This window comes from Phyllostomus hastatus, unplaced genomic scaffold (genome assembly GCF_019186645.2).
Source record: "Phyllostomus hastatus isolate PE091 unplaced genomic scaffold, TTU_PhHast_1.1 phas_contig_209, whole genome shotgun sequence".
Taxonomy (NCBI): domain Eukaryota; kingdom Metazoa; phylum Chordata; class Mammalia; order Chiroptera; family Phyllostomidae; genus Phyllostomus; species Phyllostomus hastatus.
In genome coordinates, this window is record NW_025333735.1 from 23,627,104 (window position 1) to 23,642,540 (window position 15,437).

Below are 15,437 nucleotides of genomic sequence, written 5' to 3' on the forward strand. Positions count from 1 at the left end.
TTTGCAGGATCTGTGTGTCAGGATGGTTACTCTGTATCCTCTGGGCATTGCCCAGTGAGATGGACTGAGCAGTCAACAGCTGGCAGGCTGGGCTGACTTGCTTCAGAATTCAAAGAGCTCTTTTTCTTAGTAACCTGCCTAAGTGGGATAAAATTGGTGGTGGTATGTATGAGAGAAAGCAATGACGATCAGTTTGGAGATCAATTTTTCCTTGAAAATTTTCAAGGAAAGGAAAGGGGAATATCTTCTTTAGTGGTACATGTGGGGTGTATACAGAGGGAAGCACTCATGAGGGTTATTTTAGTCCTATAGACTCCAAGAGATGAAAGTCCTGTTTGTCAGACAGTAATGATAATCAATGGACCCTGCTCTCTGGGTGTCCTGGAAGGAGGTCTGTACAGTGTGGGAAGTGGATGCAGGAAGCCAGGCCAGGAGTCTCGGTTCTGCCACTCTCCTTGTGACAGTCACCAGTCATTCACCCTCTCCTGTCCTTCTGCCTTACAGGAAAGTCAATAATGGCCAAAAACAGGGCCCTAGGGAAGATGTAATAGGTTATCATAAAAGTGCACTCTAAACTATGAAATGCTGCACAAATATACAGTATAATACAAGTATGATATTTGAACTCAATGCTTTCTACTTAGGTGACATTGGGCACTTCCTGTGACCTCTCTGAGCCTCAGTTTCTCTAAAGGAAAGGATAAGCAGCAATATTGATTGTTCTGAGTTGTTTTGAGGACCCGAAGAGGCAAAAGTGTTTCATAAACTATACAACTCTATAAACATTAAGGTTTACTGCGACCGCCTTTACTTATGAATTTTAGTATTGATCTCATATAGATTAAAGGAAAAAATGAAGCCCTTATATTAAACACCACATAGGACACAGAGCTTTTTAATGCCCTGTAAGGCTCATTTCCAGTAAGAGGAAGACTGTTAGCCTTTCTGAAATGAAACACTCTTCCAAACCATTTTATTTGAACTTAATTTTACTATGTGGCTAGTGTGGACAGAGTTCTTCTGTGGGTAGTACATGACTCACCCCTCAAGCTTTTCCAACAACAGCGAAAAGTTACAGCTATTTGATTTACCCAATAAAGAGTTATTTGCAGTAATAATCCCAGAGAATATCAAGTTAGCAGTGATTCGTGTTCTCAGGGAGACCCAGGCTTGAGTACTGTGAACATTTTGTGACATCTCATCTGCTAAATGGAACAGATGCGGAGACTGGGGCCTTGAACCCTGACTGAAGATGCCTCACTAAGTCAGTCTACCACCTCCTGGTTTGGTCATCCCAGTCTGGGCACTACAGACCTGAACTTATATGGCCTGCTGGACATAGGCCCCTGCAAGTCCTAAACTCAACATGTACCCAACTAAACAAAGCATCTCTTCCATAGACCTCCTTCTGCTCACTGATTCCTGCCTGGTTAGCATGACCACCATCTGCCTAGAACCAAAGGCTAAAGATTTTAATGTCACAGTCAATACCACCCTCTGAATTCCCAAGACCAGTCAGGAATGGACTATGGTCAGCCAGGCAAATCACCTAGCCAACGATTTGTCACATCCTTCTCATTATTGCACCTATTGTCCCATTTCAGTCCCTCATTATTGTCATGTGGACCACTACAATTTTGATTGTCTTGCTTAATCTAGTCTGGATAAAATTGTTCTGCCTGCCTTTAGTGTGTTCTTCTATACAGCCCACTCTCCACTCCTCTGCCATGCTGATTTTCTGAAAGTGCAGGTCTGAGCATCCCACTACCCTGCTCACAAGCCTTCTATGGCTCCCAACAGCCTAAATCCCCTAACCTGACTTTCTAGGTCCTTCACCATTTTTTTTTTATCATTCTCTGTTCCTGTTCCTTACTACAGTCAATCACTGGCTATTTCCTAGGCATACTTTGCTTTCCTTCCTCCCTTTGTTCATACAGTTTTCTCCACATATCAAATCTCTTCCTATTTTCCCAAGAGATCCAAAACTGATGTCTTTTTCATGAGAAGTCCCTTAGCTGGAGGTAAATGTCTTTTTCACTTACACACCTATGGAAATTTCTGTATCTTTTAGTTAGCTCTTGTTACCTACACTCTATCACATAAGTGTCACTGGTAGAGGGCAGCACAAATGATCCTTTATCAGAGAGGTCACCTATGAACTCTTCCTGTAAAGTACAGGGTAGGGCAAAAGTAGGTTTACAGTTGCAAGTACATGAAACAAATTTTACTTTTGTATAACTATTTATTAATTATTGTATTATTTTTCATATGAACCACTGAAAACCTATTTTGCCCCATCCTGTACATTATCCCCCATTCATAGACTCACATTCTTTTTCTATAAAACACTTAACAATGTTTATAATTTTGTATTTATATGCATGCTTGTTGCTTAATATTTGCCTTATCTACTGCACTGTGAACTGTCTTTGGGCATGGACTATACCAGTTTGTTTTTCTATCATCAGGGCTTAGCAAAATTGCTTGGCTCATAGCATATGCTAAATAAATAGCTAGGTAAGTAAATGAATGAAGTGTCTGCAATGCTGCTTGGATCGTTAACTTCTTGAGGCTATCTTTGCATTTTACCATTTCATCTACCACCATCCTGCTAGTAGTGCCCAACCAAAAATAACTGAATTGAATTTTAATTTTAGGTCTTCATTTCTTTCTATTGAGTGAGGAAACGACAGTGGCTAACTATTTGGCCTTTGGATTTATCCATAAAAAAAGGTGATGTAAAAATTTGCAACTAGATAGTCTTTGCTTGCATTCCAGCAGATGTTCACATAGGAGGCCCCTGACATGCTTAGCAATGAAAAGACTTTTTATGGTAACGCTGACTAACAAAGTGGATGTTAACCACAGAAGGATAATTAACAAATATCTGACTTGAGTCGTTTATACTGCTACTGTCAAGAACAATCATGTTAGTTGTCAGGCATGGATTCTAGCTGTGACGTTAACATGGGCAGAAATTTATGTATGTGTTCATATTGTGGATGACCCATGACTTTAAGAGGGCAGAACATAATTCACTTGTAAATTAATTGATCAACCATTCCCATATTTGTTTGTTATTTTGTTCTTTCATTTTTTATTTACTCATTTGCTTTCTGAATTGACAAGCACCAGAGTGGTAATTGTGGGCTAAGTGGAGCACGGGTAGTGAGCCAAAATATAGCCCATACCAGCACCAGCCCTTGCTGAGAGCTTAGTGTGGCTAAAATGGTCACAGAGCCTTTATGGGGAAGACAATATGTATAAAAATGATTCTTCTCTTTGACAGATAAAGGGAAAATGGGGTCTTCATTCAATAATTTTATATTGTTCCTGTCTGTTGGCTCTAGGTAGCCATTAACTATTTTGTGTGTGTGTGTGTGATGAGCTGTGCATGTGTGTATGTATATATTATGTACATGTCTATATGTATACAGTTAACTAACCATGCCTAAAACCTGGTTGTGAAAGAGAAATAGAGAAAATTAAAACTGGTTTTCAAAATCCACTATTTACTACACAACTTTTTAAACTGTAGAACTCATCATTCGAGTCATTGACTGAGTAGAAAGACAGCACATAGTCAGGAGAGAACATGGGTGGGTGGTTGGGGTGGGGGCCCAGCTTGAGCCACTTAATCACCACCCCTCAAAGAGTATCTGGGGCTCCAAGACACATACTGCAAAACCCACTGGCATAAATAACTATCTCCGTTGTCTCTCTCTCACCTCTTCCCTTTAATTTTCAAAGTTTTATTTACTAGATACATGGGATTGATACACCAAGAAGCAATCAAAACACAACTGACTGTGGGCACTACTCTCTATGCATAAGATTCCCTCAGCTATACAAGAATTTACCAATAGCCAGGTGTAGAGAAAGTTGGCACCTGTTAAAGTCTCTAAGCCTCCAAGCAAGCTCAACCAAAGGGGACTCTGGAGCCTGTGGCCAGGATCATAGGTGTAGAAACAGATCCCTAATATGATCGCAGGTATGTCTAAAATATGTCAGGTCCATCAAATAGTGTAGAAAATGGTGAAGTGAACACTATGTGCCCAACATCGGCATAAGAATGAAATGCTTTAATTATAATGGAAGGCCTCTGTGTACCCATTTACCTGCATTCCTCCTGCCCACGCCAAACCCCTTCTCCACCCCACCCCTTCAGGTAATCATTGCTCTGGATTTGTGGTAATTACCTTCAGCTTCCCATCATTTTCTGAGGGCCACAGGGTATAATTTGGTTTGTATGAACTTTAGATTCATTATTCAGCAAGGAGAATTTCTAATTCTTTTAGATTTTTCTGCTTTGGATTATCACCAAGTTCCTTTTTTATTAGTTATCTGACCCTCTGAAGATAATTTGAACTTGACTGGGTATTTAAGTAGGTGGCTACAACCTGAGTATGTTGTTCCACTGAGATCATGGTCAAGCTCCCCATTAATTCAGCTCACCTATGGTGAATAGCAATAAGATTGAGAAGAGCCAGGATGATATAAAAATTGAAAACTAGGTTATTAATCCTTGGGGAAGGCTAATGAAGAGAAATTTGGGGAGTGTAATTGCCATCCAACTATTTTAGAGACTTGCATTATCCTTCATATTCCTGACACCTGATTGATCATCAAGTATTCTCAATTTCACTTCTTAAGTATTTCTAAATATCTTTCAAATCTTTCCCTCCTTCTTCATCAAATACACAGTGGCTTTGTATATTCAGACCTTTATTACTGTGACTTGTTATTTTGTAAGTAACTTCTTAACTTACTTCATGATTCTATTCTCTCCATTCCTTTTCCTGAATCCAGAGAGATCTTTGTAAAACACAAATTAGATTAGGTTATCCATTTTTCTTAACATCTTTAAATGGCTTCCCATGAACCTCAGGGTACAATTCCAGTCTTCATAGTCAGAGCCCCTGCCTATCTTTGTGCTCCATCCCTCAGTCTCCACCTATTGCTTTGATTATGTTGAGTTCTTTTTGGGTTTCTCCTCTCATATAGCTGGGCCTGTGCTTGCTGTGAATTCCACTTGTCCTTTAAGTTTAGGTCTAGATCACTTCTTCTGGGAATCATTCCTTGATTGCCTCTTTCTGAGCTCTTATAATACCTACAGACTTCTCATCTTTGCACTAAATAAAATGCATAATTGGATTTTTCTCTTTGTCTCCATCTCTGGACTGCAGGCTTCATAAAAGGTAAGGACTGTTGTTTTTTCCTGAAATGTAACATCCCCCATTATGCCTGGTCCAACCATGTTTGAGAAATGAATGAATGCATGTGTGAATGACTAAAACTAGAGGACGATAATTGAGGATCACTTCATTACTCACATGCAAGCTTTAATAACTGTGGGGTTTTGACTGCTTCATATCTTTGCTATAGTCTCTGCACCAAGAAACATGTGTGGCACATAATTGGCTCTCAATAAACAGTTGACAAGTGAATAAACTGACTTGTTTGTGATTCTAAAGGGTGGAACCTTGACAATGGGTGGAAATTCCAGGCAGACTGTCTGAGGGACTCATTCTAGCCCTGTGACTTACCAGTAGGATGCTCAGTCCTCTGCATGCTTTAAGCCAGCAGAATCCAGGTCTGGCAGCATGGTTGGCATTCTCTTTCCATAGGATAAGTATTTTTTCAACAAGCAATCTGCATGCACCTACCAGAATCACTCAAGGTGCTCATTGATATTGCAGGTTCCTGGGTCCCACAGTCAACAAGCTGAATCAGAATTTCTGGGATTTGCATTTTCACCAGCTTTTAACTTGTTTCCTGTGGACACTAAGAAGGTTCAGCAATGGCATGCGCTACTCTTGAAGGGTAATGAATACCCCACCACTGAGGGAGATCTAGAAGAGTTTGGGCAACGTAGGTTGGGTAACACTAGGTATGTGTCTGACTCTCCCACTGTACCCCCTAAGGAATATATGAATAGCACAGTGAAGGCACTCAGTAAGATTTGCTGAAAAGAACAATGGGGTCAAAGAATTGTCCATGCAAAAATCATTAGATAAACACATATAAGTGATATTATGTGCTTGCTTTTTATATACTCAGAAAAGACTGAATCATTTATACAAAACACCAATCAGTCTGGTTATTTTTTTGAACTTCAAATTCCCTTATATTTGCAAATAGCACCACCGATATGAAGTTATTTCCTCTAATATTTTTTAGAAGTCACATTTTTGAGCATTACAAAATGTCACCGAAAAGAAATTCATTCAAGTTCACTTGAAGTTGACCTGGAGCAGAGAAAATGGGGCTTGAAATTGAGGAACCGCAGTTGTAATGACCTTAATCAATTTGCAAACGCTCCTCAGGAAGGAGGATACAAAGATATATAAACATGCTGCATACAACATAAACAATTTATTTCATTTGGCAGAAGATATCTTTAGGGAGGGTAATGAAGGGGCTTGTTCCTTTTGCTGTTTGGCATGTGTTTTCTTCAGCATTTGTAAAACATTGGCATGTTCAAGGATACTATTCCAATCACCTTGACACTTTCCTGCCTGAGATCTTCTTTTCCCAATGGAGATACAAGCAGCAGAAAAAAAAATCAAAAAGTCTTGTCAGGCTGGGAATGTCTTTTCAAAATAAAACAGGAGGACTTTCTGACTCTTATTTTTGGAATTTTCAGCAGATGACCATGGATTTCTTCACAGATATACTTTTTGACCGAGTGAGCAGGTAATAATTTTTACTTTTCTGGTTGTAATGCATTTCAATATCTGTATTTTCTATTGATTTGGATATTTAAAGAAGACGATTAAAATGTGTCAGTTAATGATCAGTTGACCTTCAAGGATATAGCCTAAGGTGTAGCCAAGAATATAACCTCCCTGTACTTCATCTCTTTCACTTAATGAGGGGACACTATGTATAGTGGGTGGAATGGAGACCTACCACCCCCAAATATATGTATTTGAATATATATATTCAAAAGAGAGCCTGCATATATGATCTTAATTGGAAAGAGACAATTTTAGCAGTTATAATTAAGGATCTCAAGATGAGATAAGCCTAGGTTATTCAGGTAGGCCCTAAATCCAATGACTAGTTTCTTTAGAAGAGGAGAAGACAATCACAGAGGAGAAGGAGATGGCAAGGTGAAGGCAGAGATTGGCGTATGTGTCTGCTAGCCAAGGACTGCCAAGGACTGCTGGCTGCCATCAGAAGAGGGAGAGAGGCCGAGTACTGTTTCTGCCTTGGAGCCTCCAGACAGAACCCACCCTGCTGGCACCTTGATTTCAGACTTCCCTCTTCCAGAACTGAGAGAGAACACATTTCTGTAGTTTTAAGCCACCCAGTTTGCCATCGATTGTTACAGAAGCCCTGGGAAACTAACACACTATGCTTTGGACCCAATGTCTCCAGCTTATTGCTACCCCAGTCTGCTATAAGACTAGACTTACCCTGAAGTTCGAGGCCTCCTGAGTCTATGTCAGGCAGTGGGACCTTGAGAACAACCATAGTCATCTTAGTATAGAGAAAATACAAAAATAAGTAACATTTGTTGGCCACTTATTTATCAGGCATGGTGTTAAGAGATTTACATGCATTATATTATTCAGTCTTTACAGTAGATGTCTGAAGTCAGTTCCATTATTTTCTTTCATTTTCTGCCTGAGGAAACAGAGGCTCAGAGGGTTTACCTAGGACATGTTTAGGCAATTATAGCATTGAGAGCAAGGCTGAGCTCTAAACCTGGGTCAGACTCACTCCAAAGTCTTTTCTCCAAATCATTCAGAATTTCAAGGAAAACAGACAGCTCCTTGAGTGCCTAAGTAGATCTCTGACTGTCATGCGGGCAGCCCAGGAGGATCTGTGTGCTTTTCTAAATTCTAAGACTCTCTTTGCTTGAAAAGGGGGTGGTGGATGTGGTGGATTAACTCATGAAAGGACTCCCAGAATGAGGGACTCAAATCTGATTTTTATTTATTTCTCACCAAACTGTGTTAGAAAAAAATATTACTAACACTGTTACAAGTTATTTGAAATCCTGGGATATTGAGATTACTCATGAAGAGAGGAAACCACCAACATTACATTTCAGAATCTATTTTGCATTGTGATGTCTTTACATTGAAAAGTATATCTTTACGTTAGAAAAATATGTTGGCAAATAGCCTTCTAACTTCTGTGTAGGAAGGATTTTTAAAACTTAAAATTAATGGAAAGAATCATAAAGCAAAATTTAGATAGGTTCGACTACATAAAAATTAGCTATCGACTGCATGTCAACAATTATTTTAAATAAAATTAAAGGACAAATGTGGAATAACACTTGCATCAAATATAAAGAAAGACTTAATAGCCTTGATATATAAAGATTTCATACATATTAATAAGACAAACAGTATTATTCCCCAATTGATAAATGAAGCAAGGAAATAGTGAGGTAAGTTATAATATGTCCATATGATAAGACGTTATAAAACCATTTAAATGATGTCTAGAAAGGACATTCAGCACCAGGAAGATTCTCATTATGAAATGCTAAATCCACAAAGTGAGCTACAAAACATGTTCAATATAATTATGAAAGGTAGCATTTACTTGGGGATCTTCATGCACCATGTACCATGTTAAGTGCTTTCCCTGCCTTATCTCATCGAGTCCTCCAAAGAATCTGTTGGAGTATGTACTATTACCATTTCCACTTTACATTTGAGGTGCAGAGAGGTTGAATAACTTTGTTAGTGTCATACAGAAAATGCATAACATAGCTGGGATTCCAGGTCTCTCTGTCTCCAAAGTTGTAACTCTTTCTGTTTCTAATGGCTTACCACACTGTAAATCACTTGGTATTAGGATCCTACCTTTTTAGCTTTGTACCTCTCTTAGTGCTTTGCAAATAATTAATGCTGGTTGAATTGGGAGAGGCAGAGGAATTTATTGATTAAGAGAAGGGGCTTTATAATCAGACAGATCTGGGAGGCCCTGAACAATATAAATGCTCCCAGTTTCACTTACTCCACCCTAGTAAACTGTGGTGAGAATTAAGTGAGTTTGTATAGTTGGAAGGCTTAGCATGTTGCCTAGTATGTAGAATGTTCAGAAAATGGCAAGTGACACTGAGTTAAATGGCATTAAACCTCTGTGAGTAAAAAGCAAACGTATTTATCATTTATTTTTCCATTTTTGTCATTTTTAAGTTTAATCTTTATTATGTTTTTCCCATTACCATTTAGTTCTCTTATGCGCCCCTCTCTCCAGTGATCACCACACTGTTGTCCATGAGTCCTTTTTCCTTTTTGCTCAATCCCTCCACCCCCTAATCTTCTCCCCGCACCAGCTGTCATCTGCTCTCCATCTCTTTATTACCTGAATAATTGGTACTAACATTTTTCTTAGGGAGGCAACTGTCTTTGCTTGGGAAAATGACCTTGATGATTCACTAAGGGTATTTGAGATTTGAGGGTCTGAGTGCTGTAAATCCAATCTTCAGCATCCCCCGCACCCCAAAAGAGGGAATGGTGCAAACAGTTGCAGTTGAGAAAATAAGATTTTTTTTCTTCTGAGGAGGAAGAGAAGAGAGGAGTACAAAAGGGTAGTGAGTCATAAGGAGTGAGGCTGAGCTGGTGGGAAGGAAACGAGAGATCTATGGAAAGGCTGAGTGAAGTGCCAAGTGCCATCGAAATCCTCTGCTGGTGAGATGGTCCGACCTCCTATATTTACTGCCAAACATGACACTGTGTTGCTGCAGCATCTTCCCCTCCTCTTTCCTCTACACCCCCAATGATTTCCTCCTTGAATATACTGAACTCACAGATGCTTTGTAAGAACTTTTAAATAAGTAGAAAAGATCTCTTTCATAACCTGGATGACTATGAGAACACAAGCCCCTCCAAGAATCCTTAGAAATCTTCAGATTCAACAAAGCAGCAGGAATTCACACTGATGATGTGGAGTCAGGGGAACCCCCTATTGATAGTTTGTTTACCTCTGTTGCCTTACTGTCCTTTACACATGATAAATGCTCAGCAGAAATTTGTTGAATAACCCAGGAGAACAATACGAAGCATATCTATGTGGCTCAGACTCTAATTACATAGAGATTCACAGAAGGAGAGACCCAGTGCTAGGAGAAAGCAGGAAGGCTTTGTTCTGTAGGTGTCACTTTTGACACCTTGGAGAGCTGACCCAACAGTGTTTTTCTGTTGTCACTGGGTTGATAGGAGCCTATGAATGGAGAGTTCCTGTGCAGCCAGCCAGCTCTGTGCCCTGTCAGAATCTAGGATTTGCTATTTTTGGTGCCTCTGGAGGATACTTGGATATTGTTAGAGTGCAGTCAGAAGAGAATCATGCTGGTGCCATCACAGGGGATAGAGGATGAATGGGCAGCAGACAACTCCCGGATCTAGGTGTAGGTGGTCTGGGCATGACCAGAGAGGAGGGACACCACTGAAAGCCTGTGTGTTCAGATGGGATTTAGCCACAGGATGGTCAACTTGCCCATTGCCTAGGAAAGGGCACCTTGGATGCCTCTCAGTTGGAAGATATTATCTCCAGATGGAGGCCTCTGCCTGCTGGCAAAGTCAACAGCATTATTTGGTAATATTGTGATGTGCTATTTATGTGGAAAGGGGGTTTATTGACATATCTTTCACATCATGCACAAACAGCTTTAACTTTTCCTTCTCTAAGGGACTGTTGTGATGACAATGGCAAATCTTGGAAAGGCATTAGGGGGCAAAGAATGGGCTGGGTATGGGCTTGTGCCCAGAACTAGGCATCCTGGTCCAGCCTCCAGGCCAAGGCTTGATTTGCATTCAGGCTGCATTCTTGGTCAGTGAAGCTGGACTCGCTTGTCATCCTGATGAATCTGGCAAGAGCTCCACACAAGGGGTGACAATGAACAGGGAAGTACTGCAGAAGGCAGGGATGGGAGGAAAGTACATGGGGGAATTGCCCAGCAGTTTCATGGTATGCATTTGCCTGTTCATCATCTCCATTTGGAAAACAACAGCTCAAGAAAAGCAAGCAAAGAGGTTCACATTATTTTAGTGACCTCTGAAAGAACTTGCACATCTCTGCTCGGAAATGTGTGCCTTCCCTCCCTCCAGCATTTGCTTGAAGCATTCAGCTTCCCCACACAGTTACAAGTGCATTTACCTATTCCTTATAATCCTCTCTCCCTCTCTCTCTCCTTTTCCCTCTCCTCTCCCCTCTCTCTCCCCTCTGCACCCCATAAAATCACTTTAGTCAGCACAAATTTGGAGGCAGAACCAAGCCCAGTAATAGCATATCTCATGCTGCTATCAATTTTCTGCCAGAAGAATATTTCAGGACACAAAGTCCTTTGTCTATTTCCAGAAGCTCGATTCAATGACATTACATGAATGACTACAACACTATAGCATGTTCTGCGCCGTTTCAAATTGTAACCTAAAAAAGGGAAGAACTTGGATTGTGGCCAGAGAGTAATGATTTCAGTTCTTAAGAAAATCCAGCAACCATTACACCACATTCAATATTTTCTTGCTGTAGAAATTTAAGAATTGACTCTAATCACATAGAAAACCCCCCACCCCCACCCCCCATTTTGCTATGGTTCCGGTTACTAGCAGGCCTCCCACGTCTGTTTTGCCTTAAAAAAATAAATAAGTTTGCAATATGTTTTTAAAAATTGGGCTGAATCAGACAATTGTATATTTTAGAAAACGAAGGCAAAATGTAAAACAGGCTAATCATGATTCCAAATTTAATCTTCAGGGCCCTAATTGATCCCATCCCAAAGGTAACATTCTATCTTAATTGACATGCTGAGATGGTTACAATTATGTAAAATAAGACTGGGCCTGTTGGAAACTCCATGTTTTCTTGCTGAACAGGAGATGGCCAGTTTTTATAATAGTTGATTGCAAAAGGATGCAACCACTTTGCTCATATTTCCTATTTTGGTTTGGGCCTTGTACATGTGCAATGAATTCTCCCTTCCTTTAAATAAAGGATGGACATCAAGAGAAATTTGGTACTATTATATTTTTGGGGGGTTCAGGGAGGCACAATAGAAAGGGTCAATATTTTCAATGTCCATTTTGTAAATCAATTAAAAAAAGGATGAAATTGAACATTTTCATATTTGTTGGCAGAGTGATTTTTGTGGGCAATTGTGACCACACGCATGAGCTCAGCCTCGATGGGAAACAGATGGCAGTGAGCGGGTGCAGAGTGTATGGAGCTCACATGATGCAGGGCCCACAGGAAAGATCCAAAGTCCTTCTGGGACTTGGTGGAGTCTGAACAATAATGCCCATAAGGGGCCCTCATCCCCTCTTGGTCACTGGTGGCCCTTCTGCCTCTATGCCAAGAGCACCCTGAATGGGATGTCATGACTCCTCAAGTCGGTGATGGGTGTTGAAGAGGCAGGAAAGGCAGGAGGCCTGTTGGGATGAAACACCTGTGCCTCTTGGCATCTTGCCTCCCTGGATGGGTGAACCAAGTGAGCTCTGTGCATGGTGATTAGTATTAATAACCCTCCCGACCAGCAACACCAGCCATAGGAGTGCCTTTCTACTGAGTCTTGTCTTCCCTCATTTTCTACTTCCCAGGAATGCCAGTCTATTAATACCTCTACTGGCCCTAATTTAGTCCAGAGCCCCATCAATCTTTCATGGATTATTGCAATGGATTTTCTAACTGGCCTCTCTGCCTTCAATCTTGCTGCCTCTAATTCATGTAGTAGCTGGGATACTATGAACCTGACCATGTGATTTCCCTGTCTATACCCTTCCATGGCTCCCCTAAGAGACTTCGAATGGACCACAACTGTTGTTACACTCTGGTGGAATTAGTTGTTCAATACTTCTCTGCCTGTCTGTTTACTCCTGGCTCCATGGCATCTAGCCAGGCACCATGTGTGGGTCCTTGGCAAATTTTTGTTAACTGAATGAAAACATCTTCCTTGAGAACCTAGGCAGACACCCCCACCCACAGGGCATTACACAAATATGCTCATGAATTATCACCTTAGCAAAATATCAGTGTTTTAGTCAATATTTATAACCTATGTTAGGCCTGTATAGATGAAGAACACAGCAAAAGAAACACTCTTTGGGCCAAAAGAGCAGCCCGGACACACTCAGGTCCTTAGGAAGGACCTCAGACAGTAGTGGTCTGGTAAGCAGAGACTATTATATTTAACTGTTACATTTTTGTAGACATTCAAGACCTCAAGGTGGTATGAGCCTTAAATCACCTTGTTCAAGAAACTTATTTTACAGGAGAGAAAAGGGAACCCTGAAGAAGTTACAAGACTTCTGAAAGACCAGTACTCAGTTGCAGGCAGGGCTGAGATGAGAGCCAGGGCTTCTGGCCTGAAGTCCTTGTACTGTGCTGGGCAGGACCCTCAGGTAATTTGAAAAATAAGCAAAATCTCTTCATGGCATCTCCTTTAATTCCATCTTATCTTCATACCTCTCCCTCCATTTCTTTCCTATTTTTAGGATATTTGTGCTCCAGGCCCCCATGGAGAGCCCCGTTTGTGAGCAGCAGCCTGGGCACAAATGCAGTGAGCATCAGCTCTGGAGTCAGGAAGACCTGGGCTCAAATCCAAGCTCTCCTAGTTCCTTGCTTTGTGAACTCAACAAATTTATTCAGTTCTCTGAGCCTCAGTTTCCTCATAACAGTCTCTCAAACTTGTTTTGTGGATTGGATGGGAAATCATATGAAAATGGAATACTACCCGGCCATAAGAAGAGATGAAATACTGCCATTTGTGACAATAGGGAGGGACCTTGAGAGAATTATGCCAAGTGAAATAAGTCAGTCAGAAAAAGTTAAGAACCATATGACTTTGCTCATATATGGGATATAAAACTGAAAGTAACAAACGAACAAACAAGAAAATCAAATAAATGAAAACTCATGAACACAAAATAGTATAAAAGGTTAAAGGGGGCCAAATACGTGGTGACGGAAGATGATTTGACTTTGGTTGATGGTCACACAGTGCAATACACAGATGAGGTATCATAGAAATGTATATTTTAAACCTGTCTTGTTAATCAATCTCACACCAATAAATTTAATAAAAAAGAAAGAAAGAAAACATATGAAAAGCTCTTGCCACATCATAGAAGCTTAGTACTCTCTTTGTACTGTAGTAAAACTCATGCATCCTGAGTTTCTGGGTCATGCTCTCCGTCAAGTGATTCATACCATTGTATGTCCTCCTCCCCTTACCTTCGCATATATCCAAAGACATTATGTGCATTTAAATAGGAGCTTTCTGGAATAATTGATAATAAATTTGATTATTATGTATTATATAGTATAAAATATATAATTTATTACATATAATGTCTCTATTATATAAAAATAGGAATCATATTAAAGCAATAAATAAAATTCTGGGGTCATAGATAAAGTAGAAAAGATGTGCCCTTGGGATCAGACATGGTTTTTGAGTCCCCGTGTCTCAAACTATTACAGTCATATCCTTGGCAAAGCTACTGTATAACTTTTGGAAGCCTTAGTTGTCTTTCCTACAAGATGGGGTTGCTAATTTCACCTCTCAAGCCTGATGAGTAAATGAAATGAAATGACAGCCTCTAACTGGTAGACAAGGTGCCCTGGGAAATGCTAGTCCTTTCCTATCACCTGGCACCATTTGGGGCAATTGGTTGTAATCTCAACAATTATTTGTGGAATTACATTGAATTTCTAAACCCTAAAGGATTGATTTTAAGGTGGGGTGTAGTGGAGAAGTGAGCTCACCAACCAATGTGCCTGAATTCCATTATGTGTTGAAAACGGGGATTCTGAATATCTTCAGTGGATCCCTGGGATCCCTTAGTGGCCTCACAGTCTAGGTATCAGCAGAGTATTCACATTTCATAGTACATGAAATATGATCTAGGCGAATAGCCACAGCATTCTCCCAACCAAAAAGTTCTTGAGATGGAGAAGAAAGATTTCTTTTGTGTGGGTTTGGAAGGACATTCTTTCCAAAAGGCTCTAGGATGTGAGGTGAGCCCTGAAGGGAAGGCAACCAGTTAGAGTTCAGAGAAGACCATGCCGGTGGGAAGGCAGAAAGTATGGGCTCACTCATGGCCTCCAGAAACATGTTTTACAGTTTATCTGGAGGCAGAATTGTTAGTTGGGTCTAAAGCTGGTAGACTACAGCCACCTGGAAATGACCATGACTGATACTCACTGGTGCAGTTATCCAAGACTCCCATGTCTTGGGTGTCACTTTTCTAATTCTACCATGTTGGGCATAATATCACAAGAAGAAGGGGTTGCTGAATGGCATCAAAATAAAAAAGCTATTGGTAGGTGGATTCACAAGTCCCAACACTGCTTCATTCTCAATCACTCTTCCATTCATATTTTGAGCTTATTATGTGCCAGTTATTATCTTTGGCCAGTGACACAGCAAGAGCAGATGGCATCCACAGCTAAGGTAATGCATCTGTCTCTCC

The 15,437-nt window shown here is 40.4% G+C and overlaps 1 long non-coding RNA gene across 2 annotated transcripts in view; it reads left to right on the forward strand.

The window, feature by feature from the left end:
- The window catches only part of LOC123816468, a 106,161-nt gene extending 100,347 nt beyond the window's left edge, over positions 1-5,814 (forward strand). For both annotated transcript variants that reach the window (XR_006785280.1, XR_006785281.1), the window contains one exon: positions 5,700-5,814. This is a non-coding gene — a long non-coding RNA (uncharacterized LOC123816468). The remainder of the gene's footprint in view (positions 1-5,699) is intronic.
- Positions 5,815-15,437: the final 9,623 nt, after the last annotated feature.